Source organism: Zootermopsis nevadensis, unplaced genomic scaffold (genome assembly GCF_977971745.1).
Source record: "Zootermopsis nevadensis isolate Lab colony 2312 unplaced genomic scaffold, Znev_1.0 Znev_ptg000007l, whole genome shotgun sequence".
Lineage (NCBI taxonomy): Eukaryota > Metazoa > Arthropoda > Insecta > Blattodea > Termopsidae > Zootermopsis > Zootermopsis nevadensis.
The window spans coordinates 14,672,921-14,698,435 of NW_028259139.1; the positions used below are offsets into that span (position 1 = coordinate 14,672,921).

Consider the following 25,515-nt stretch of genomic DNA (forward strand, 5'->3'; position numbering starts at 1 on the left):
ATAAAATTAACACACAGTGTAAAGTTGTTGTAGAATGGAGGAAAACATCCACACATTCAGAAGGTACAAATAAGCATGATATAATAGTGAATCTTTTTGCTGATCGAGCAACCGATGCTGGAACTTCATTGCTAAGTTTATACTAGGTTTGTAGATGGCGCCAACTTCTTGCTCTTGGATGTAATGAGGTATATAGTACTAAGAAAATCGAAGAGATGACACTACGTATGCCTCGTAGTGCAGCCTACTCCATACACATTTCCATACCAGAGCTGTTGTCAGGGCTAACAGTAAGTAGAATTATGTTATTAATAAACGTACATTTCCCATTTATTTGGTAGAATAGAGACCCGGCATGATGACATTTTTCATACATAAGTTACAAAACTTAATGGATGAATATGTTTCGACAAACTTGGGTACGAACTTTGTATGAGTTAGGTTAGGGTTAACTAAAACATCTGCCTACCGTCACTAATTCAAAAGGAATCCACCTGTTAATCTGAATGTCGAAACACATTTAGCTGAATTTATTTGATTGTCAGTTTCAAGCGAGCAAATGCGTTTCTTTCAAATTGCTATTTCCTCGGATTGCGCTAGTATTATATAATCTAATCTATTATAGAGGGTACCGATCTTGTGATTTTACAGAAATTAATTTAATTCGGACAGGCAAATAGTTTGACGAAGTCATGTCGACGTCTTTGTGTTTCGCTTTATGCACCTGGTGCAAGTACGGCCTTTGAAAAAAGAATTGAAATTGTGCGCACCATGCTTGTCTAGAGACATTTATGAAACGCTTTGTAATTAGGCAGACATCTGCTAGATGGCAGGGCAGTAGCAGAATTGCTTTCGATAGTTCTCTCGTAAGGTACTGTAATTATGTTGTGATTTTATAAAAATCAGATAGCTTTATGCAAATATAATTGTAAGAAATACATGTGTTTATTACGAATAACTTGCCACATAACTTTTGTTTGAGACTTTTTATATCGAACGAAAAATTCCTGGAATGTGTTTATACTTATGATAAATGTGAGACTAAAAGCAAAATGAGCTGAATTGTCGCATGGTAATACCCATGTTTGGAAGTTCCGTGTATGAAGTTTCATCCCAATATGTCGAAGGAATCGAAAGGAACACTCAAAAGTTAAATTAGGACCTTAATTAAAGTAGCCTTTAAAATTAGGCAAATCAGAAAAAATCGAGAAGGCTTCGATACCGACTCCAATCGATATCTGAGCTTCCTAACCTGCGAACACGTTCAGAATTGCTTCTTTCGAAGTGCACATAAAACTAACACAGCTGTTTTAACAATGGAGATAAATTATTTGTTGCTGTTATATAAATTTAAGTATAGAGTTGTTTATTGTTTAAGCGTCGAACTCATGAACATTGTAAGGTTTGGTAGAATGTAGAACAACAATGAAAATTAACTCGTCATTTGACCAAAGGGGATATTTAGTAAACAGAGCGTGGTGATTTAGACTGGATTCGTTCTGCTCAAGTCCAGTGGCAGTGTTAGGGTTGCATAAAGAACGGGTAATTTTTTAGACTAGTTCAACAAATATCACTTCCCCTGGTACATGGACGCAGCGTCTGTAAAGAGATCTCAGATAAGTAAATATTTGATTATTCTTAGCCTGGGTACTAGATGCAGATGAGTAGATTGATCTACCCAGATCTACCCCTCAGTATCAACTTTCCCCTTCAGTTTACACAGTCCACTCTGCTTAAATAAGTAAGCGGTTTAAGACACATTTCATTACGTGGGGAAGTCCGAGTAGAGTTCAGTTCAACACCCAAACAATCGACGTACATAAAAATCCTCCAATAGATAAATTACGTCATCTGACAGACTATTTTTACTTAACCAAAAATCCTACTGGCACAAGAAGTGAGATCTTAGCTGCAATAATAATTTCCAACAAATTTCAATAAAGGTGCGACAAGAAAGGTTTATTTAACTCCACTCTTACGAAGTAGCCATAAAAATTGATTGATTATCTAACCCCTTCCATTTTAAACTCGAGGGAAAACGTTTGCTAATGTAGGTCAGAATTCCTTGGAATTGGATAATTGTGAAGCAGTTACACAGATCCATGTTAATGTTATCTGTTTAAATATGTGTACAATTTAGCAGTCAATCACTTATAGAACCACCTAAAGATGACCAATTAAGGTCGTAACATGTCATCCTAGGGATCAAAACGCAAGAAGATAAATCCCTTAAAACTTAATAACCTCTAATTTTTCAAAAGTCTGTGTTTTTGACAAATATCCAGTATATGCATTCTTTACTAAAAGAAACTTTTGAGATCGAATCATGTTATGTTTAATGACGCGAAATCTTCGCGTTTCTTCTTATTGACAGTATTATTTGCATAATTTCATGAAATTTCATACACCGATTCCTAGTTGGACTTCTTTGGTGAGGTACCACAGAAACTGTATGTCTGTACCAACTGAAATTTTAGATTTTTACCCGGCCACGAGCTGAAGACGAATACATTTTTCTTTGCAAAAGAAGAATAGCTCGGGAAAACTCGAAATGTTCTATATAACGTTTGATTTTTTGTCATTTGAACGGGGCCCACGAGCCACTCCCGGGTCTGAATCTCGATCCCAATGCCCCGGATGTCTAAGGCTGCGTCAGAAAAAGCGCAGATCCCGGGCCGGGCTGTTTGACGAACTGACAAGGAAATTTAGCGAGACAGATCAGATTCTATTGGAAATAAACTTCCATGCAAGCCTGCGCGTTACACAAGCTGGTTGCCAGCCAGTGCGTCACTGACGACGTGTGTAAAAAGAACAGAAGCTCTTGAGCTCTGTCGATGTTGCGACTCCGAGAAGTGATTTGCCCGCAGCCAGGCGCCGCTGCTCGTGTTATCGCCGTGCGCTATTGCAGTGTCTTGGCGCCTCGGCCTGAAATGCAGGCCGAGCCTCCGTGCAAGAGTGGACTAATCGTGTCCAACGTCACAGTCGAGAGAATGCGGGACCGCGTAGCATTTCAGGTTTTCACGGCGGTGAGTTTGAACACGGCTGTCTCCTAGGTTGTTGCGCCGTGTAGTCAGGTACACGCTTACCGACGTATCTGAAGGTCCTTGCTGCCTGATGATAGAGGCAGCAAGGACCTTCAGATACGTCGGTAAGCGTCTACCTGACTACACGGCGCAACAACCTAGGAGACAGCCCGTGTTCAATGTAGGACGACTTGACAAGCCTGTTAATGTACAGCCAGTCACAAAACCCAATGTCAGACTTTTAGAAATGAGAGAAATTAATCAAAATTGAAGTCATGAGTTGGGAACGCGTATGTTACTGTGATGACACGTTAGTGGGAGAAATTCCGCTACCTGATCACACAATATTTATCTTGTTTAGCTGTCACATGTGGCGAAAAGGAAATTTTAATACCATAAATGGGCAAGGAGCTGTCATTATAGTGACTGAATACGAACTGGATGACCGTGGTTCGATCCCCGACGGGGGCAGAGGATTTTCCTCTAGCCTCTGCGTCCAGACGGGCTCTGGGGCCCACCCAGCTTCTTATCCAATGGGTACCGAGATCCTTTCCCGGGGGTAAAGCTCAGCCGGGGCGTAATGCTGACCACTCACCCCATCTTGTGCCGAGATCAAGAATGAGTAGGAGCTATACCTTCTCTCCCCCCAAGCGCCTACATGGCGTACAATGAATGCAATTTGCAGTTCTTTTCTTTCAAGAATAATCCAAGAAGTTGAAGATGGTTTTATCTGACACTGTATTGTTTATAAATAAGTGTTAACTTTTGTAGGCGCCACGAGGGACAGGGATGACCGTGTAGCCATTATTTAGGACATTTTGTAAGAAACGACATTTCTTATTTCCACTAACACGTTTATTTATCTTATTCTGCCACCCTGTTGACTAAGTAACGGCGTAGTGAGGCCACGGGGAACTCGAGCAAACAAACAGACAAACAAACAAGCAAGCATGTGCAGAATTCCAGTTCGCCAACCAAGAACAGTAGATCGCATTAGATCACTCGGCCGCCACGATTAGTCTCTTAACACCGCAAGCAAAAACAGTTTTTAGATTTTACGTTTAATAAATAACATTATCTGTGTTCATGTCTACTTTTAAGCTGGCCGAACTCGTTTTAAAATCAAGAAAGATTCGATCGTCGAATGTTTCACATTTGGCCCTCAGCCTATTTCGATCAATTTATACGATGTTGTCCGTGTTATACGAATCGCGTCTCTGAAGATGGAGTCAGAATGTCTATCCGAAACGTTGGTATGTGCCATACAATGCACGACTTTTGAGCCCGGTAGACCAACATTTTACGTCTTCACCAGCGTGAGAGCGTCGAAAGCAGTTCGGATTAATTTCATTTCTTGTTTTGTGACTGCGTATTATAGAACGGAAAGACAAGAGGATGAAAGAATGGACGAAGGAGAATGTGGGACGAAGATGAGACAAAGAGAAAATTACTCAAGTTTATCGCTTTCAAGCCGTTGCTGGTCGTTAAGTTAATTTTTAAGAATTCAGTCCGTACCGCAAAGTAAACACAAATCTTCACCATTGCAAAAATCAACTGGTTAACGCTGTTTAAGGAAATAATCGATGTTCACACCAAACATACGAGTACTAACCCAGCATTTTTGATTCTAAAAGCAGCTGGTTATTATAGTTACCATTCGGCTTTGAACGATTAATTTCAACTTTAAATACTTATGTGTGTGTGCGATTCATTCATTGGCCCATTCAGACTCTTCAGTGTCAGGAGTTTTCGTTTATCTCGCAGGTTTGGGTCGCATACGCAGTCAGGCCGTGGCCCGACATTAATTACCGCCCCACTGACACGTTTCTGTAACTTCGGTGGCCTATAGATACGCGCATGTGACAGAGAATTGACATCATTTAGATCGCCCCTCCGAATTCTTTATTGGGTCAGCGCCGTCTCTGAGGTCTGAGGGTGACTGATCAGAACGGCGATGTTCGTTTCGCCAAATCGCGCGTGCCAAATTTAGTTTAAAAGAAAAATGAGGAAGGCATTAAACATTTACTTTTTCTCTTCATAAATTTCAAATTACCGAGAGAAATACTGTCGGCATGGGTTCAAAACAATCCGGTAACACTGAATTAGATAATATAACTTCAAAATCCTATGAGTTAACTTTCGTGCTTTATTAAAGTACCCGAAGATTCCCCGTCAAGAATGACGGGAAAATTTGAAACAGTTCTTAAAAAAACACTTTTTTGTTGAATGGTGTAACAAAGCAGCATATAAAATTAATATTAATTAATGTTATGTGCAAAAACAATTAATACTATTACTTATATTTGTCTAATTAAAGAATATAATACGATTTCACCTACCATAACCTCACATTTAATCTTATATCGAGCTTATAACAATTACACATAACAGCGTTACGATGACAATGTATAATTAACCTTTAAATTTTCCGATAGGAAACAGAAAATATAAAAGATTTTTAACTGAATAATAAGAAGCATTCCCGAGGTTTAATTTGCACTTAAAATTTTCGTTAATATAATCTTGATTGGTTACTGTAGTTACAATAGATGTATATTTTAATTTCACCTCATTTTAAAAATACTTGTTAGTCAACTTTATTGTTACGATTCTAATAACGCAACATGACGTTTGCTTAATTTTATATGCCTTTGAAATAGAGTTTTGTCGTATTTATGTCTCCGTACAAGAAATTAATATTAGCGTAGACCAGAAGTTGATGTGTTCAACTCAGTCCCAGTTCATCTTTTGGCGTTTTGTAACAAAACTTCTAAGATTTTCTTTCACGTTCATCATTCACACTCATTCTGACATTTGACACCAATTAACATGCGTGGTTAACAAGGTACAGCTTAGAGAACACAACGGACAGAGGGCGTTTGTTTCACAGGAATGAGGGTTTACCTTCACAGAATTAGACTAACCCCAAACTCGTCTGTGTCTCTTCGCGGGTAAGGCCCTCTTGCCCGTTTCAATTCGGACTTAAGCTCAGGAACTATAAATCCTTTTCAGACATTTTGTAGTACTTCTCGGGCCGAGGATCGACCCATTTACACCTTTGCTTTTGAAATGAATGTCATTTCCTGTAAATAAGTTTTTAAAAACATTCTCAACAAAAGTTTCAGTCCGTGCCAGCTGGCTGCCTTCGCGGCTCAACCAGGAACATCTTTGTGTTCAACTCCTTGTGATGGTAATTCTTTTCTGCGGGTCCTGGCGTGTCATAATCCGCGCTGCAGGAGATAACACTCAATGAGCGCAGGAGACATTGACTTCGATGAGGGACTGGAGCTTTCGAAACAAGCCATTGCAAACATGCAAGACCACGCTTCGGTGCTGGACTGACACTCTTGTGTTCTCCCACCTCATACACTGTAGAGTGGAAGAAGGTGTGAAGCGAACAGGGGAGGGGTTAAATGTTTGAATCCACTTCTCCCCTTCATGAAATGTTTTAAAACTTAGAAACGTACAGGACTTAAATGAATTTGCTGTTCTCCTTTGGTTTAGACGATAATAATCACGGAGTATTTAGACGTGTCTTATTATAACAGCACTCACCCGTTTTTCCAATGCGTTTCATCCAGAATAAATATCTTCTTCGTTTCTGTTAACACTTCCTTCCGATACCTGAGCCTTGTTCCAGATGGAACGAGTTGTTTTGTATTCGGTAGATAATTTGGTACAAATCTGTAGCCTGGAGACCGGCTATATTGACAGAGGTTTCTAATGATTTTCCTCGTACATCGAGTTTTGATTTACAGAACTTCCCAATGCAGTAGCAGGTATTATTATTATTTAGTGTTCTGTCTGACGACAGGTCCATATGAACAGGATCCTTCCATCCTTTTCTCGGACTGGGACCTGTTCATATACGTTCTTGGCAGATGATCCAGAAGTGGTTTGCCATTGCCTTCTTCTGTGTGTGAATGGAGTAATTGTTGGGATGCCACGGAGGAAAACTCCGTGTTGCCTAGACCACGGCCTTGCCCAACACAAGTTATAAATTCGGGCACCGCAGGGAATCGAACCCGAGACCCCAGGATTACAAGGCCAGCGTTCTAACCGCTAGACCAGAAATGACTCCATGGTCTCTTTCCCCCACTATTTCTGCACTATAGGCTCTCGTATCTATCACTTAACTTATTCTGATTCTTTAGAATCGTCCTTAATCTTCAACTTTAGCCTGAAGACTATTAGAAGTTTCTTTCCATTTCATATTGATCAAGACCAGTATAGGATTAGATATCTGTACTTTAAATTTCTGTTATATCGTAACATAGATCATCTCATATCCCATTTAATACCACATGTCGTTTGATAATGTATCAAATTTTTTAAATTGTGGTGTCGTAATATATTGCATCATGCATCATTTTATACTATCTCTGTCTATCCCAATATTATCATCGGCTGTCACTGACGGAAATAAGTCTGATATGAAATTACGTAACAGCAATAGCGACTAGGAACCAAAAGAAGTCTACAGATAACTTGATCAGCAGCGGCAACGGCAGCCGAGACACTGGACATGAATTTGTTTTCTTCGAACAGCCACGGCGTGTTGTCCACTTGAAGTTGTTTGCCCTTCTGAAGAGACGCAGACGTAGTTCTCGCATATGGCTTGTTTATTAATTAATTTACTGCTTTCAAATGACCACAGCGCCCCTCCTTCCTGCACATGCAGTATGTCTTATGAGACTGTTTGCCAGAGTTATAAACATGTTGCAGTGATTCGCGTCGGTAAATTTTCCGGTCTGTTTGTGCGTTGTAGCCAATGAAACGGGATTACGAAAAACGGTAAATTTGTCGTCCTCGCACTTGATTTTCAGAAATACGGCGCAGAAAATGAAAATACTTTACATGACAACAGTGTACCCTTCAATTGATTAAACTGGGTTCTTCGTCAGTGGAAGTACACGTGCACTGATCTTCTCAGAAACAGAGAAGCAAAGAGAGAAAAAACGTGCTCTTGGGGGGTGGGGGTGGGGTGTTACAGAAATTTCAAAACGCATTATTTGTAATTTTTCAATGATTTAGGGTTCCTAATTTTTCGTATCTCCAAGATACAGACCCAGAGTTCACAAAATTTAATTAATTATTTAAAGCCATTTAAGAATCGAGTCCGTACCGCATAGAAAACACGACGGCTTACCATTACGAAGATGGGTTGGTTAATGTTATCTAAGGGAATAATGGCTGGTTACAGAGAGAATTATACGAAACCCAACAATGTTATTGTCAATGCAGTTGGGATTTATAGTTACCACATGGATTTAAAGGGTTAAAAGTATTTTTACTGATACTGTACCCAAGGGCCCATATTAATTTTTCTCGGATTTTGTGAAACTCAAGCCTACACAATAACTGAAATTTCTTCGACAAAAAAGGAGACTTTAATGAATACGTTTTTTATGTAAGCTGCCATTGTTTGTACTTCTGATAGGAAATTTTATCTTCATCCGTCAAGCGATTCAGAGGTAAAAATTAATGACCGCGACAGCGCCCGTTTTGAACATTTACTTCAGAAATCGCATGAACAGAACTTCGTAACTTGACAGTATCATCACGTTAAGCATCAAAAACGCATTCGAAGCATACACTTCTAATTTTAAATAAAGTCTCAAGGTTTCTCACGGCGCTGCTTTGAAATATGCACAACTGATATTTTGGGCGTTGTACATAGTCTGTATTCCAATAAAGTTAGATAATTTGTGAAATCGGATATTCTTACACCTTCAGATAAAGAGAAAGGTCAGAGATTTTAGCTGTTGGGCCGCCAGCTGACCTAGCCTTAGGTCTGTGCAGCTTCACCGTAGAAGTGCCTGGAGCAATACACGGTGGACGACAATCGTCTGCTGGTGATAACTCATGGATGGACACGTAACCCGTCCGTGAGACAGTGCCAGATTATCTGTTGTATTTGACGTGACGAAATATAAAATGTAAGTAGGAATGTAAACTGAAATGCGCTGGGTCGATGTAGAATACAAATAAGACAACAGAAGAAAACTAAAAGATTCCGAATGGGAAAGATTTCCAAGCTCTGTTCACTAATTGTTTTCGTGAGCAGCTCCCTTTTGTTTCGCGCTTTTCTTCAGCTGCAAGGCAAATGCCAGGGTATAACTCAAAATAGTCTCGACCCGCCTTTCACCTCGAATTATGGAGGCCGTCAGCCTAAGTGATTTCCCTCCAGTCGAAGAGACAATCATCCAAAGCGATTCCAACGTTTCTGGGTTCAAATGCCAAGAAGCCATCCGACCAAAATTCCTTTTCATGAAAGACAAGCTACCTGGTGGGGTCACCTCCCACCAGTGACAACATCCCCTAGTGCGGTCAATCCAAGGCCCTCCGCCATGACAAAATACTCAGTTGGTACGGTGACCGACTACGGACTGGACGACCGGGGTTCGAACCCCGATGGGGGTACAGGACTTTTCCTCTAGCTTCTGCGTCCAGACCGGCTCTGGGGGCCACCCAGCCTCCTATCTAATGGGTACCGGGATCCTTTCCCGTGGGTAAAGCACGGTGGGGGCGTGATGCTGACCACTCACCCCATCTGGTGTCGAGGTTAAGAATGAATAGGAGCTATACCGGCTCTCCCCCTAACCGCCTATATGGCGTATAGTGGGACAGCATAATCTTTAAGTTAAATACAGTATGTTTTTGTTAATATATTTATGTACGAATGTATCGCATGTCTGCATGTTACATACGCAAAACTATGTCGCTATGAAAACGTTGATATTTCGCTTTGCGTCTATTTTCTGGTCACTGAACGTTGCCCCAAATCCGTGTGTTTACGCGCTGCAACTCGTAAATTTGATAACTCCTGCTCCTTTTGCCGATGCGTTTGTGACATTGCAACATCGTAATGTGTAGAACTGTTTACGAACACTTCGATATTTGTTACGTAGTGAAGTGATAAAGATCACCATGAAACGTTACAGTTCATTTTATGTGACATGAAGTCATATACAGAGTGTCCCAGAAGACCCAAAAGACGTATGTTCCAAAGATTTCTGGCTTATTTTCAATTTATAACAACCGAATTTTTGTATTTGTTTTTGCGTTTGTCTACTTCAAATGCGTGCTTAGCTGCGCTGGTTTTCGTTAGCAGAAGTCAACCGAAGAACACGGAAAGAACGCTTGTCTAAGGTAAGTTTTGGACCACGAATATCATTGGAGGTTAACCTGGTATGAAGTTGGTCTGCCGTCTATTCAATACCCCTGACCTGGAGAAACTGAGGATTAATGGACCTGAAATTCGTCCTCAAACGCAGCGCCGTGTAGACTGCAACGTTTCGGAGGTCCTTGCTGCTTCCATCATCAGGGCCGCTGATGATGGAAGCAGCAACCCAGAAGACAGCCATCTTCGTCCTCACCGCAGTGATGACTTCAAGTCCTGAAACTATTCTTCACGCTTCCCCTATTCTTATTCTTTTTCAATTCTCCTCTTTCTTCAAAAGATCATTTTTATTATCATCTTGAGGGACTAATCCATGTTGTTCTCCAAATCCCATGTCCTTTCTTCGTTGTTAGGTCCTGCAAATTCGGCACTGTGACACTGTCACGTGGTAAAGTTATGCCCAGTCCCCTGACTATATAATCACCCGTTTTCGGACGTCCACGATTGCCCGCCCACTCTATTTATTTGCGGTTTGCTTTCCTATCCGAAGGCCGTCTCCTCCATCCTCAGCCTGAGGACGCCGTGATGACAACCGACAGATCGCATCAGTTTAAATTAGGATGAGTCTGGGTGTGGAGGTGTGCGTTCAGAACAGTGAGCGATTACGCAGATAATCTCAAATGCATGGCGTCACGTAGTGTAGAGCACCGGGCTAATAATGGCGCCCGGCCACCAGTAGCCTCTGCTGGGTCAGGTTGAATCGTCCGTCTATTGCCAAGTCAACTTACCCGTGACCCAAATCTTACGCGAAGGAAAATGGGCTCGAAGGAGAATACACTACCTGTCATCAGATTTAAAACACAGTTTGAAAAAAAACCCACAGAATTTCTGTTAAAATAATGTTTCTTGAAAACTTTATAGTCGCTCAGCTGATCAAGAATGTCACAGCCTACAATGGAACCCGAAATTTATTACCTGGTTTAAAAGATGCTTCAACTGGACCATATCTTGAATACACTCACTTTCTATTTCTTAGATCTATTTTAATATTAACCTCACATCTATGCCTTGATCTTCCCCACATACGTTTTCTTGTCGTCTATCGTATATTCACTGTCCATCGATTTAATCACGCTAATAAAATTTTGTGACGAATACAAATGAATGATGGTCCATGTTAAGACCCTGAATCTTCGTCTTAATTTACCCTCAGAGATTATTTATTTCAGATCTGCGTCTAGTTACACAACTTTGTCAAGAGCAGAGGCTTCGAACCTTTTCTACACCAGGGGCCATATTCGTTCCTAATTCATTGACGACGCTCAGGGTTGTACGCGAGGACAGTTTATTAAACGCGCTACCAAATCGGGCCTACTCTTACAAACAGGTTTATACACTACTCATTACTGTCTTTAACGAAATCAACCATCGATGAGATATCTGATTGATTGATTGAACTTTCAGGATCAGGTTTAATTTCTGCTGTTGGGATTTACTTGTGTGCCTAGAAGTATTTATAAATAAAACGCGCCTTAGTGAAAGATTTGACGTTCTTCTGAGATGGACAATCTCTATAAGCGATTGTTCCTGCGATCCATCGATGACATTAACGAGATACGTTTTCGGGCGTCTTACAGAGTGACGCACAGTTAAAAAGAAGGTACGTGGACCGCGTAAAATACATCGTGGGGCCACACGCGTCCCAGGTGTTTGGAACCCCTAACACAACAGCGTCTGAGAAGGAACATTCAGTTCTGGGGGTCAGACATTCCAAACTCTTTATTAAAGATTTGTAGGTTCTTGTTTGGAAACTATTTCTTGGGAGTCTGCAAATTGTTCCTTAATCCTGTTTGCTAAATAATTGTAGTTTATATGCACAATTACATCTATGAGGTACTTATTCACTCATAATAATATACAGTCTTGAAGGTCCTGTGTCTCCTCACGTACTAAAGGTTTCTTAAGCCGTTTAAACATTTGGTAAGACTCCTTGGATGAGTGATCAGCCCGTCGCAAGTCCTCTACCAACGTTGCACAAAACAGAACAGAAATACGCGGACAATCATCCATGTCTTGAACCGGATTCGAACCTGAGATTCCATTGTTTGAGTGATCCAAACCCACCCCCACCCCCCCGCTGAGACCAGCACATATTTTGGGACTTAGATAATTGGTTATTCACAAATTTTATTTATACTTGAAATTAAGCCACTTGTTTTGAATTCCTGCGTCATAGTTCAGTCTTGCCTTCAACGCAAACTCTGGCGCCGAAACATTATGATTGCTTTTCTGTCTCTCTTCGCTTTGTATTCTCATTCAAGATACCGACGTCATATATAGTCCAATCACGATTAATCTGAGTGCGGAACACGTCCTGAAAAAAGAAGAATTAAACAACTGAAAAACATCAGACGCAATAAATGAAGGACGGCTTATCCGTTGAACCTCTCCGGCCAAATCGTGCTCTGCGGCTTTCATTTGATGGCGGCGTTAGAACCGCTTCAGATTTAATTTTGGCCAAGTACAGGTCTGATCGTAGTTCAGCCCTAGCAAAAATGTTTTTAGGAACATTATAAGTTTTTATGATATGCGTTGACGTTTTCGGAAGAATTCGTCTAGAATTGTGGAAAGGAATAAAGGTTCAGCCCCCTCCTCGCCGCCCCTTCCGGTTATTTTTTCTGTTTTAATGAATAAAAGAGACTAAAAAAAAATTACGTCAGGAAGCCCGAATGAGAGACGTCACTGGGCGTAAACGAGACAAGAATAAAACACATCCGCTTCAAAAAGTTGACACCGCGATGCCCCAAAGTCAAGACCTTGAGGGGAAAATTAAGTGAGGGGCCCAAACACACGCAAAACAATTAACGATTAATAAACATTAGTTTTGTTGTTCGTTGCGACGAACTCAGCTAATGAAAAACGCGGGCAGATGAAGGTTGTTGTGTATCACTCCGCGCGCCTGCGCATGATCTACCACGAAAAAGCGAAGGACCTACGCCGCGATGCACAAATATTACTATAATAAGCAATCCGCGAACGAGTAAAACCACGATGCGAAAAACCCGAGAACACATCAAATCCTGAAGGGTCAGCTGTATTAAAGTTTATCTAACCTTGCTTTTATAAATACTGCTCCTTAGACTGAGTCATACAAAGATCTTCACGTTACTAAAATTACGTCACTTATAAAATGAAACTGCGTTTCTTAGCAACGTTTTAAGTTCATGGCGCCTTACGTGTCGTTGTCCTAGGCTTAGGATGGAATATCATTCCAGGAGTGGGCTCCCATAATATCTTTATTGAACTGATGCAGACTCGTAGTGGCGTTAATAAATGTCGCGGTCATTAATAAACTACTCGGATGAAAATAGACCTTGACCAGTCTTGTCGTTCAATCCAGTGTTTCTTTCTTGCAAAACCGCCTTACGTAATCAGAATTGCACACAAATTTCTCCAAAAGATTCAGGTGCATTTAAGCTTAATGTGTACGTGTGTTCCAGGGAGAATTACATAATCGTCCGTATGAATCCATTATAACCCACAATTTGCACGAAGATAATTATAAACAAATAACATGTGAAGATCGCAGTCTTCTGGAATGTTGCGCCGTGTAGTCTGGTAGAAGTTTACCGACGTTTCAGAGGTCCTTGCTCCCTTCATCATCAGGGCGATGAGTACTCAAGCAGCAAGGACCTCTTAAACGTCGGTAAACTTCTACCAGACTACACGGCGCAACATCCCAGAAGACAAGCCTTCTTCGGACTCACTGCCGTGAGAACCTCAAATCCTGTTAGCGGTTTTCTGATAACAAATGAAACCGCAAAGCGATGTTCTTTTGTGCAGAGTGCGTGGAATGTGGAAATTCCTAAGTGAGACCTCAGGTTCTCATGGCGGCGCGTTTAAGGAGGACTGTGTTCTGGAAATCCCCAACTTCGCTTACCGAAACTTAACACTGGGTGCATTGTGTCCTTGCGTCGTCTTTGAATGTACACCTGTTCACAGTAAGCACCGGGTGGGCACACATTTTTGCCTTCGGACACACAAGGTATCTCGGAAAACCCCAGCGCCGTATATCTCCCGATCAGGAACTAGAAATGCAGGGTTCATTACATCTCATTAAACTAAGCTATCTATAGTGTGAGAATATGTGGTCCACGGGAATTCTTAAAACTATTCTTCTTTTAAAAGGTCCACTGCTTCATTTGGCCCGGACCAAGTAAATAAAATTCTAATTCATCACCACTCATATTCAAGTGACAATTTTTATAAGTGTCGTAACAGTCAGTTTATTCGATTAATTTAAGACGCTGAATCAACTGCTGCGGTCGTCTTCAGACATAATAGGATTGTTATGAATGATGCGGGGCTTTGTGGGCGAAAAATGAGCCCATCTGCTGGTACATCGGATTTAATTAATTTAACCAAATTGCTTTCATGAACCAAAATTGGAGTCCCAGACTCCATAGTCGATAACAAAGAACTCTTTAAAGCAGGGGTGATTAAACGATGTCCCGCGGGACGGATTCGGCTCTCAGCGCTCCTTCATGTCTGTATGTAACACGTCTAGGACAGGTCCTAGGGTACTGGTAATCGGGGGCGAAAGCCCCAAGACTTGCATTTCGGTATCATAGTATTTGTTTAATGTTGTGGTTTCTGTCAGTTTGCTTTCGTTGGTCACCGAGTACATTAGTTGGCAGGACTGTTGGGTCAAAGGTACTTACTGAAGGAGGTCACGAAGACCCTCAGTGGTCACTTACCACAAAGGATTTTGTGGTTGATCATAACAGTTGACAGATTTACCTGATTTATACGTGCCACCTAGTCTGAAGGCTTATTAATTTTACAACACAATAGCAGAATTGATACAATTCTGCAGATTTTGTACCAGAGCACGTGTGAACTGGACATTGGTTCGAAATTTTAGTTGTAATGTATTTCTCAAGTGTCAGCCCACATCGACGAGATGTTTACATTGTGTTTATTACAGAATTGGGTGCGTGCTTGTGCCAATGCTTCATGCCCACTGTAATAGACGTAAAGGTTATTCAAGTGTGCGCTGTTGAGCGAATGGATTTGCTTTGGTTTGCCTTTGGATAGAAATGTAAGTTTCTTGTCAGACAAAAACAGCATTTTCTTTTGAAAGTGAAGTACGAATTCTGTTGTTTGACGAGGGGTGTTAATGTGAGTAGCGAGTACGTTCTTCGTATGTTAGTTGCTTAGGGTTGTCCACAATTACAGAAAACAAATTAAATAAAATGTAGAATTCTTCAAGAGGAATGAACAGACCAGTATCTTTTCTCTCTACGATTTGGAAAACTTTGTCCTTAATTTCTGACGAAAATGTTTCTGTTTTGAAATAAAATAACATTGTTGGACACTAAGATTCAGTTGTCCGTGCTGTAGAAATAATCGAGTCTTTGACTTAGAATTTTGATACGACATTCAAGTACTTCCGTATCCATGCCAGAAAATATAAATGTCTTTGAAACCAACGATTCTCCAGGTAAACGTATGCTTGAATAGACTAAATTACAGTATGACAGAATTTTGAGCAGTAGTTTCAACCAAGAAGCTTTAATTGTCACCTGTGCGTCTTTACCAGCATCTCTGGTCTCTCATTTCTGTAAATTAGCATGCAATCTGGAAGTGTATTTGGTGGCACGACATGTAAACAGGCTTTTCACGTGTGAAACAAAACGAATCGAAGTTGGCTGTCTTCTGGGTTCTCCCTGATGATTGAGGCAGCAAGCACCTCTGAATCCATATGACTGTTTCACACAAAACTGCTTAATTATTAAGCCACGTGATCAACACGTGTCTCTTACTGAAAAGAAACGTCAGTCCAGTTAATTAATTGTCAGACCTCGTGGAACTAAATGTTCGGTCGGTAAAGAATTCCTCATCCTCTCCTCTTCTAACTTTATTGTATCTCAGTCCAAGAAACCGAAAGATTCCAGAACATTTGCGATGAGCACTGTGTTTATCTTATGCCTTAATTAACATTCTTAGATCGATTTTTTCCGCACATAATCAGTGTATGGAAGGGTGATCTTTAATCGATTATTTCTCGTGTCATTACGCAGTAGCACCCCGAGATGTGGAATGTAGGCTGTTCATCACAATGCTACTGGAACGCCATTCAATTGAATTCTGCGTTGGATACGTCACTCACGTCTCATTAACATGACAATCCTCTGGAGTACCTAGCCTCGTACTGACGAATTCCAATGTCAACGCCATTATTCAAATGTACTGTACATTTTAGATTCTGTTCTTCAGCAAAATAACACAGCATGTCCTTGAGGACGACCGTGTCGTAGCTCGGCCAAATTCACGCCCAAAATATTTCCTGTGAACAAAATGGCACTGGGACAGGATATTTTTTCTCTGAGTCCTTCTGTTTTATCGTGTTAGTATTTTAATCCATTTATAATCTGAAGGTAATTGGCCCGTTTGTGTCTGTAGAGATCCCCTCACCTTCACCTTCGCAACAATAAAAATGCCATTTCACTTACTTTACTTGAAACAGATTACAATTCGATGAAGGAGATGGACGTCAGGCTGGCCTGCGTCTCCAACAATCGTCGCATCGGCAACAATGCGCTGTCGTCACAGTCATTTGATAGCTGTGGCCCTGAATGAATGCTCACGAGTCTCCCTAGGAACCCACAGTAACATAGTATACACGGAAGGTCGTTACTTTAGAGCCGAGACGCCACCTGCAGGTGGGATTATCAACTAATCCCAGGTTGAATTTGTGTCCTTTGGTAAAAATTGCATCAACCTCTACTATTTACCTCAAGGCCACCCTCCCTACCAGCGTACAATATAATTCTTAAATTTATTTGCCTCTACGCAATAAATTAACGTCACCACGTATCAGAAGCTGGTGTGTCACCATTCAGTTCCACACTCTGTTTTATATATTTGATCTTCCTGATAGCGTTTTCTATAAAGAAATTGAAAAGAAACTGAGATAAAACGTATTTCTTCATTTTAGACCATTCTGAATATAAAAATCGCCAGCCAAATGTTTACCTACGCCGATTTTACAATACGTTTTATGGAAACACTTTTTATTTCGTCTAAATTAATTCCATGGGCATATCAAATTCAACAAAAATATTGGAAAAATGGTATTAAGTCTCCTAACTCAATAAGAGGCTTTGTCTAAGTCTGTAAGTAGCTGATTCACTGTCCCATTTTCCTTTAATATCTGACGAAAGCAGAATAATCGATCAGTAGATGATCGATTACGTTGAAGTCATACTGATGATACCATTTTTGTATTAAACTTGATAGAAGAATATTTGATAACACTTATACAGACACAATAAGACATTTTTCACGTCTGTGGAAATTTATTTTTATTTCAGATAAACTTAAAATGTTTTTGGATCTCGGAACACAATGCACTACTTTCTGCTTGGATAAATTCTGGCGGAATTTTATTAATACCTTTTCAACTATTTGATAGTGGTATTTAAAAATGTCTATCATCATTAACCACGTGTTACTTCAATAGCTGATCAAGTATTTCTTCCGTGTATTCAATATATTATAGGAATCTGCAAGTAGATCTTATTTTTATCTTTTTACCAATTTATAGATTGGCAAACCTGAAAATCATTTGTTTCTGTCTGCAGGTCTATGATATTTTGTTCTTAATCTACGTTAAAACTCTAACTTCTCCTTTCAGATATTCCGTTTTTTGGGGGTTTATGAATATTCTACTAACTATACATCTTACAATGCCCATTTTATATCCACTCTTTCGGCTTTGCAACCACTGCAATTTAACCTGCATTCTTAAATATATTAATGTCGGAAGATTCTTCGTCAAACCACGGTATTTTCTGCTGTAATTTTTAATGACCGAGTCTCTCTTTTCCTGAAATGTTGAAATTTTGTCTAAAATTTTCCAAAACCCTATAGATGCCCACATTATCATTCATGTTTACAAAACCACAAATGCGTTGCAGATTTTGACTTGGTACTGTTCTACAACTTTTGCATCCCTTGCCTTCTTAAGATCAATTATCTCTATACTTTAAATAAATATTGGTCTACATGAGGATGCCATTTCTTGAGAATTTTAACGTACCTCTTCTGAGCGGATAATGCGACCGGAGCTTGAAACTGACTACTCACTTGAATCAATTGGCAAGGTTATAAAAAATCATAGAGTTATGGTTCGCCTCCTTATTCTCCCAACGCCTTGATGTTTAATTAAGCACAGGACAAATTTATTACTCATTAGACATTAGCATAAAAAATACTGTTTTCGAGTCATTCACTAGCCTAGTCGTCGAATTAATGGTACGCCATGCAACGATGTCCATCCTCCAGCTATCGCCATGCCATCTATTTGATATCTTATTAAGCCCATCATATAAGAAGACAGGCGCCACGCGCAGCCAAAACAAATCTTTTAATGCCATCTAGAAAAGTTTATTTTCCCAGCGTTCTTGATACGTTTACAGCCTCTAGGTCCTATCAGTGTACTGGATATCGATGTAAATATGTTCGTGATGAAATAAACTCTGGCTTGAAGTTTTAACCTGAAATACACGCCCGATAACTGATTCCATTGTTTGCAGTTTTGAATCTCTCATTGGCTTTGATGTTTATTTGTTACTGATAGTAGAAACTACAGCTCGCAGTTGAACAGCATCTAGTGCTGGGGTTAAGAGTGAGCAGGTTTTACCTCCGCGTTCCTTCAAGTCTCCATTGCGCGATTGTTATTAAAACGCATCACCTGAAAGCCAAAACCTGTCTCTGCATTGTCACAAGATGGCTGCCGCTTAGTGATCCCGTGTTTTCCCAAATCCTCTTTTATTTTTAAATACGCCACCGCTTGCTGTTGTACACAGTTTTTCTTTCTTTCCTGACTTAACCTGAGTCAAGTTGGCACAGCAATAAATCGAAGTGTTACTTAGAGATCCCTTCAGAACCTGAGCACTAATCTGCGTTTTTCTTCGTAATCCTCTTATTTCTATTTGCTTTGAACACTTCCTCTTAACTCAAACCGCAGACAGCGTTTGTAGTCACCAAAACCTTAGAAATTTGTCAGGAAGGTTTTATTTTGTCTCTCATAGCGTATTATAATCTAAGCTTACTTACAGAAAACTCACTTCTAGCTTATATATAATAAAAAGATAGTTTGTTGATAGACGTACTGTGTTCTTCCTGTAGGCAGTATATCAATCATACATGGTCAGAGAACTTATCATTGGTCTGATCATTCTGGATGTATCGCTGAATATCATAAAAGTATTATCATCATCATCGTCATCATCATTATCCCCAGAATCCAACATTTTTACACATACTCTAATCCAGGACAGTTTTCATGTTTGTGATATTAGTTTCTGTATTATCGTCTCCGAAATAAAAAATTGTCAGTGGAACCACGGTTCCGGAGGATTTGACGTAAATACGTGTATACGGAAAGGAAGTTTATATATTGGCTTTATTCTAAATATTTCCTTTATACATGCTTTACAATTGAGATAAGTTTGATTAAGACATTGCTTATTTAACTTGAATTAGTTACGCTTAAGATGGGTCTGTGGTAGCTGAATGTAATGTAAAGTAAGGTAATGTAAGGTAAGGTAATGTTTCCTAGGTAACAACAAGGCCGAATAAACAGATGACGTTTCCTAGGTAACCAGGTTACACTTTTTCGTTTCCTTTTTTCGTTTCCCTTTTTAGTTTCCTTTTTTCGTTCCGAATTTTTGCCGAATGACCCTTCAATATAGACGTATTTACGTCAAAAACTGTGTTCTTGTACTTTGCTTAGTTTCAGAGATACAGAAAACGTCTTCACCAGGACTCGAACCCAGGACAGTTTTCGGGATTGTGATCTCAGTTTCTGTAATCTCCCTGTCGAAAAAAAGGACTTTGGCTCTTTCGATATTCTTCTGTTGTGTTTTGTTTCCACGATACAGAAACTATTCTCGCCGGGTTTCAAACCCACGGCGTTTTTTCGGAGTTTTGACCTTTTTAAAATCTATTCTTGGTTTAAAGGAATACGCGTACCAATTTTGGCGCAGATCGGTATATCCTCTGTAAGTACAGATTACCGACGGTATGAACAACTTGTCGAATATCGATAACTTCAAAGGTACGCGCCATCGCCATGTTTGTAATTATTGATGCGTGGACAATATTTCATAAGTAATTTGTAGGAACATTTGTAGTGTGTCATAAAATCTCAGATTTATAGCTTATAGCTACATTAAAATTTTCTGAAGGCCACCATTTTATTATTTTAAAGTCTACAAAATATTATTTAATAAGAGTTGCATATTTATCAAAAATCTATTACCATAAAGAATTTCAGCATCGTACAATAAGCGGCACTGGTGTCGCTACGACGTAACACATCCGTGGATGACACTAATCGACGAACATTATGAAGTTCGATAAATTAAAATATTCGATATACTGGTGGCCACAAATGCCATTACGTTCAGACAAGATTCGTGAAAATAAATAAGTTGGTTCCAAAGCTGACGAGCAGACATACATGAAAGGCAGGTTAGGTTGTATTGTGCAGAATGAAATGGGATTACTCTTTCCCTTAAACTCCCACTTTACCAATACCGTTGTAAAAATATCATTTTGTACCGGACTTTCCTTGTATTGTGCTGCCAGAAGTCCATAGTTTGTGTTATGTGACTCATTTGTTACCACATCAATGGCTGTTTCCAGCGTCCAACAAAATTGTAGATAAGGATTAATTTTGCACGGATTATCCTGTCGGTTAAAGAGAATGTGGGGTGGTCTCCTTGCAGTTGCGAACACAGGATATTGAATTAGCAGTCACGAAGGACCGGCTAGAAGGATCGAACAACCTATAAATAGAATCATCATCAGGGCGATGAAGGCAGCAAGGACCTTCAGAAACGTTGGCAAACTTCTACCAGACTGGAAGGCGCTACAACCCAAAAGACAGCCATATTTGGGCAACTCTTGGGTTCGGAACGTGACAAGCAACGCGTAACGGTATTATGAAAATGTTACGAAATTGTACGCAGCGTCTCGGACTTGGGCGGACATTTCAGAACGACCCAGTCAATGGGAAACGTACACAAGAATTTCAACCGGGAATGTCAGGAGTCATTGTAGTCGAGGTTAATTGAAAATACAACAGTAAGCAACTGTCACTTCCGGCCTCCAACTTTATCAGTGAACTAACTTTTTTCGAGAGAACCAACAAAGAAGCCGGTCACCTCCGTGATTATGGCGTCTTTGTTACGTGCTACAAGACCAGGGTTCGATTTCCGACCGAGAAAATTTTAGCGGCAAGTTATGTTCATTGGTTTGAAACGGACAGTTGAGGACGGAAGTACTGGACTTGTACTGGAGAACGAATTAATTTAAGAAGGATTACCTACCCAGAACTTAGTGGGATTTGAGGTTCTCAAGGCGGTGAGTCCGAAGATGGTGGTCTTTTGGGTTGTAGTGCCATGTAGTCTGATAGAAGTTTACCAACGTTTCCGAAGGTCCTTGATGCCTCCATCATCAGGGCGATGTAAATATTTTCTATAACACATCTGTTGATTTGCCACTCTTGTCAATAATTTAATTTTGGGAATTTATGATCAAATCATTCGACAACGAGAGTTTCATAAGATATAGAAATAGATGGGAAGATATTAAAATATTGTGCAAGGGTGTGGACCACATTTATGTTCCTCAAGATATGGACCATTGTAGAGCTCTTTTGAAGGCGGCAGTGAATTTTCGGGTTTCATTAAATGCGGACAATTTTTTGATTAGCTGAACGTTCGGTTAGCTTCTCAAGAAGGGCTCTTTTGTATCGAGTAAGTTAATTAAAGTCTAAAAGACGTTCACTCGTAATTCGGTGGCTAATGTTCTGAATGTCATTGAATTTATCTGTCTAGCCTTCATGGTGCATCAGCGGTTGATCTGAAAATTTTTGAATACAATCTTATTTCTGATGAGTGTTTCTTGTTACTCTGTCTTGCACATGAATGGCTCTTACCCTGTCCTCTGCCTCCAGACAGCAAAAACAGATGAACAGTTGATACGGAGACATCTTAAACACATACACCCACAGTTTGCCTCGAAATTTATTTCTGTACATTGAAAATTATAAGCGTAGGTCTTTGAGGTGTACGACAACTTTAGCAGAAGTAAGGTTTATAATATTTTATGTTGGCATTTCCTTCGAGATGGAAAAATTAAAATCTTTTTTCAGTCTCTGAAATTATAGTTTCGTACCAAAATAAGCGTAACAATCAAGGCCGTGCCATAGCTCAGGCGATTAGCCGCCTCTTCATAACCTCGCGGTCCTGGTTTCGCGCCCAGGACAATACATTTTAGATTTGTGTTCAACAAAGAGGCTCTGGGACAGGATATTTGTTCGAGTACATCAGTTCTACCTGGTAATTTTGGTTCCTGCACTGTCCCAGATTTATTCACTTTGTTTTCTGGGAGCTGGGCGGCTGAAAATCCGGAGAGACATGACACCACCCTTGGAACGAGTGACAAGGACCAGGATTTCCAAGAATATTTCGGCGACTGACCATTTTGAGATGTCTTTCTTTGGTTAAAATGTTAGTAGTTTGTAATGACATTAAGTTTAAGTAGGCGTTTTTGAGCTACAAGAGGATTAGTGCATTAGTGTAAAGACATGTTCGTACGTGTCTGTGTCAGGTTAGTACAAAGTGCAGTGGGCACTTACTTGATAGAATATCTTTCGGCAAATGGTGTACCAGGTGAGGATGACGTCAAGGCAGTTACAAGCAAATAAATGCATAGAAATTTTGTAGGAAACAAGGAGTTTGAGTAATGGTAAAAACGTCGGCACTGTCTTTGGTAAGGCGTGATCCTCAGCAGCTTACGTGCATGTACCTCTCAGTGCCTTAAACCTCCCGTAAAAGTATTAAGACTTTATTTTATAAATTGTTCTATACTGAAAATAAATAAATACACGAATAAATAAATGACACTACGTTAGCAGATCTCTAAATTTCTACCAGACTACACGACGCAACAACCCAAGGAGACCTTCAGATCTCTTGCCTTTAACATCGCTGATACAAAAGCACGCCATTGAACAAGAACTGTTCCACCTTCCGTGCCAAAAGATCATTTCACTAAGATCAATCTTTATGTCACACTTTTTCTTCAGGCACTTGTGGACGCGCGTTCTTTCCTCAGGGATTTTGCCACTTTCTGAACTGAACATATTCTTTCCTGTAAAAATTCTTATCACAGAACATTTGACGGCGAAGGGGTGCTAGGTCCACTCTCAACCCCTAAGAAGGCCTGCTGACCCCTGTTGACGTTCTGCGTCTATTTATGCAGAGTAAAAGATTTTTATTTTGTGTTGAGAAAGAGACCCATTTTAGAGTTGTCAATTGGCAGGGCCTACAAAAATAAAACAATAATTAATAATAAATTAATATGTGGTCATTATCTTTCATTCTAGTTCTCAGTCATCAAGTTCTCGTGTCCATTTTCTGTTGTAAACATAACGCGGACGTTTCGATACGCGGACGCCTACGGACTTCCATAAACAGCGTTGGGGATCTGTTGAGACTTCTCAGGGTGCTGTCTTCTGGGTTGTAGCGCGATGTAGTCTGATAAAGTTAACCAATGTTTCGGAGGTTCTTGCTGCCTTCATCATCAGGTCGATGTTCGCCATAATGATGGAGGAGCTACAACCCAGAAGACAGCCATCTTCGTGTTCACCACCGTAAGGAGTTCAACTCCTACAAATATCACGTGGTTTGGTGTGGGGGGAATTCCCTTATCAATCCTCCAGGTGAATTACAGTGCTCAGTTTTTACGCTGATATTCAAAGTTTCCGCCAGAACTCGCGAGAGTTTGTCATTGTATCAGACTTTGAATTTTAATGTATTTCTCAAGTACCTGTGAGCCAACACCAATAAGATGTTTGTGGTCTGTTTCTTACAGAACAAAGTTTGTGCCCTGTGGTGGATTTTCATATCGACTTCAGTTCAGTTCCTGCCAGAGGGCCGAAAATGGACTCCAACTCGTTCAGAATACCCCGGGGATGTTTTGGGGTGTACAGAAGTTTTTATTGGAAAGTGCTTGGTGTTGTGAGGAGGTAAGAGGCCATCTTTTTTAATTTGCCCCAACAGTACCATAGCTTTCAAAATTCTTCCATCACGTCTGCATCCTGTACACATGATGGAAAAATGGATTGCAGTATCTGAAGTTACTTTATTCAGCCCTCTGGCCTTAGCTCTAAATGTAAGGATTTGCAGATCCAAGTTTATATCTTTTAGTGTGTAAAACTCATCACTAAAATTTGCACATCTAATATCGAATCGTCATATACACATGTGATCAGACTTTTTTCACATACGAAACAAAAGAAACGGAAGTTATTTTCAGGAAACGCCGATGTGCACAGACATGATGTATTGTGATTTCAGAAACGGGACAGAATGTTAATTCTTTTCCTGAGCAAAGGCGAGCCAAAGTTTCACATTCATACAGCATATTTAGACTAATATTATTTTAATGTTTAGTTCGGTCTTGGTTGTGGCGTATCTGCTTCAATGTTCTGGTCTTTGTAGCAGTTGGATTTAGCTATTTATTTATGGTTTATCTAACGGGCTGTCAGTACATCAGACGACGCAGCTCCCAACAGTAAAATAGAACGGACGTTCAACGAATCGGTCGTGGCCTATTGTGAGTTCCTGCCCTGGAATTTACTTTGAGGAAAACTAATAAGGATATCCAGTCTCCGGAGCGAGATTCATCCGGGGGCTTTATGATTACAAAAGAGGGGTGATGACCACTGGAAAATCTACGTTAGTTAGGTCAGTTAATTTATCTCTGATGCTCAACTAAGCATCACAGGATGTAAACACATGCGGGTGTGGATGTTTAGCTCCACGCATTCTTAACCTAAGCACTAGGTGTGGCCGGAGGGGGTCTCTGCCCCCCAAGGAATGATCAGAGGTACAAACTGCATAGCACCCTGGACCCCAGAGCCGTTCTGGACGTTGCAACGCGCTGTTGTCAAGATAAATCCGTTCTAGCGATTAATCGAACTCCGGTCTGAATTATCGTAATGAATCAGTTGGGGTATTTGAATTGTACGTACCGTATTTCCCATATTTTAAGAAGCTCTTTCTACATTATAAATTTTCTGATGTCAGGGTGCGTCTGACATTTCATGGCGTGTAAGAATGGATGTAGGAAAATTGTATTTTATGATTAAACCGGAAGGAAAATCTTCATGTCCACAAAAATTATCATTGAACGCAGCTGCCTTCTGGGTTGTTGCGCCGTGTAGTCTGATAGAAGCTTACCGACGTTTCAGAGGTCATACTGCCTCCATCATCAGGACGATGAAGA

The 25,515-nt window shown here is 40.3% G+C and overlaps 1 protein-coding gene across 1 annotated transcript in view; it reads left to right on the forward strand.

Moving 5' to 3' along the window:
• The first annotated feature begins 256 nt into the window (after nt 1-256).
• The window catches only part of sog (chordin short gastrulation), a 176,763-nt gene continuing 151,504 nt past the window's right edge, over nt 257-25,515 (forward strand). Inside the window, exons 1-2 of the mRNA XM_087344412.1 lie at nt 257-290; nt 24,100-24,253. The gene's annotated coding sequence lies outside the window, so the exon portion shown is untranslated. The remainder of the gene's footprint in view (nt 291-24,099; nt 24,254-25,515) is intronic.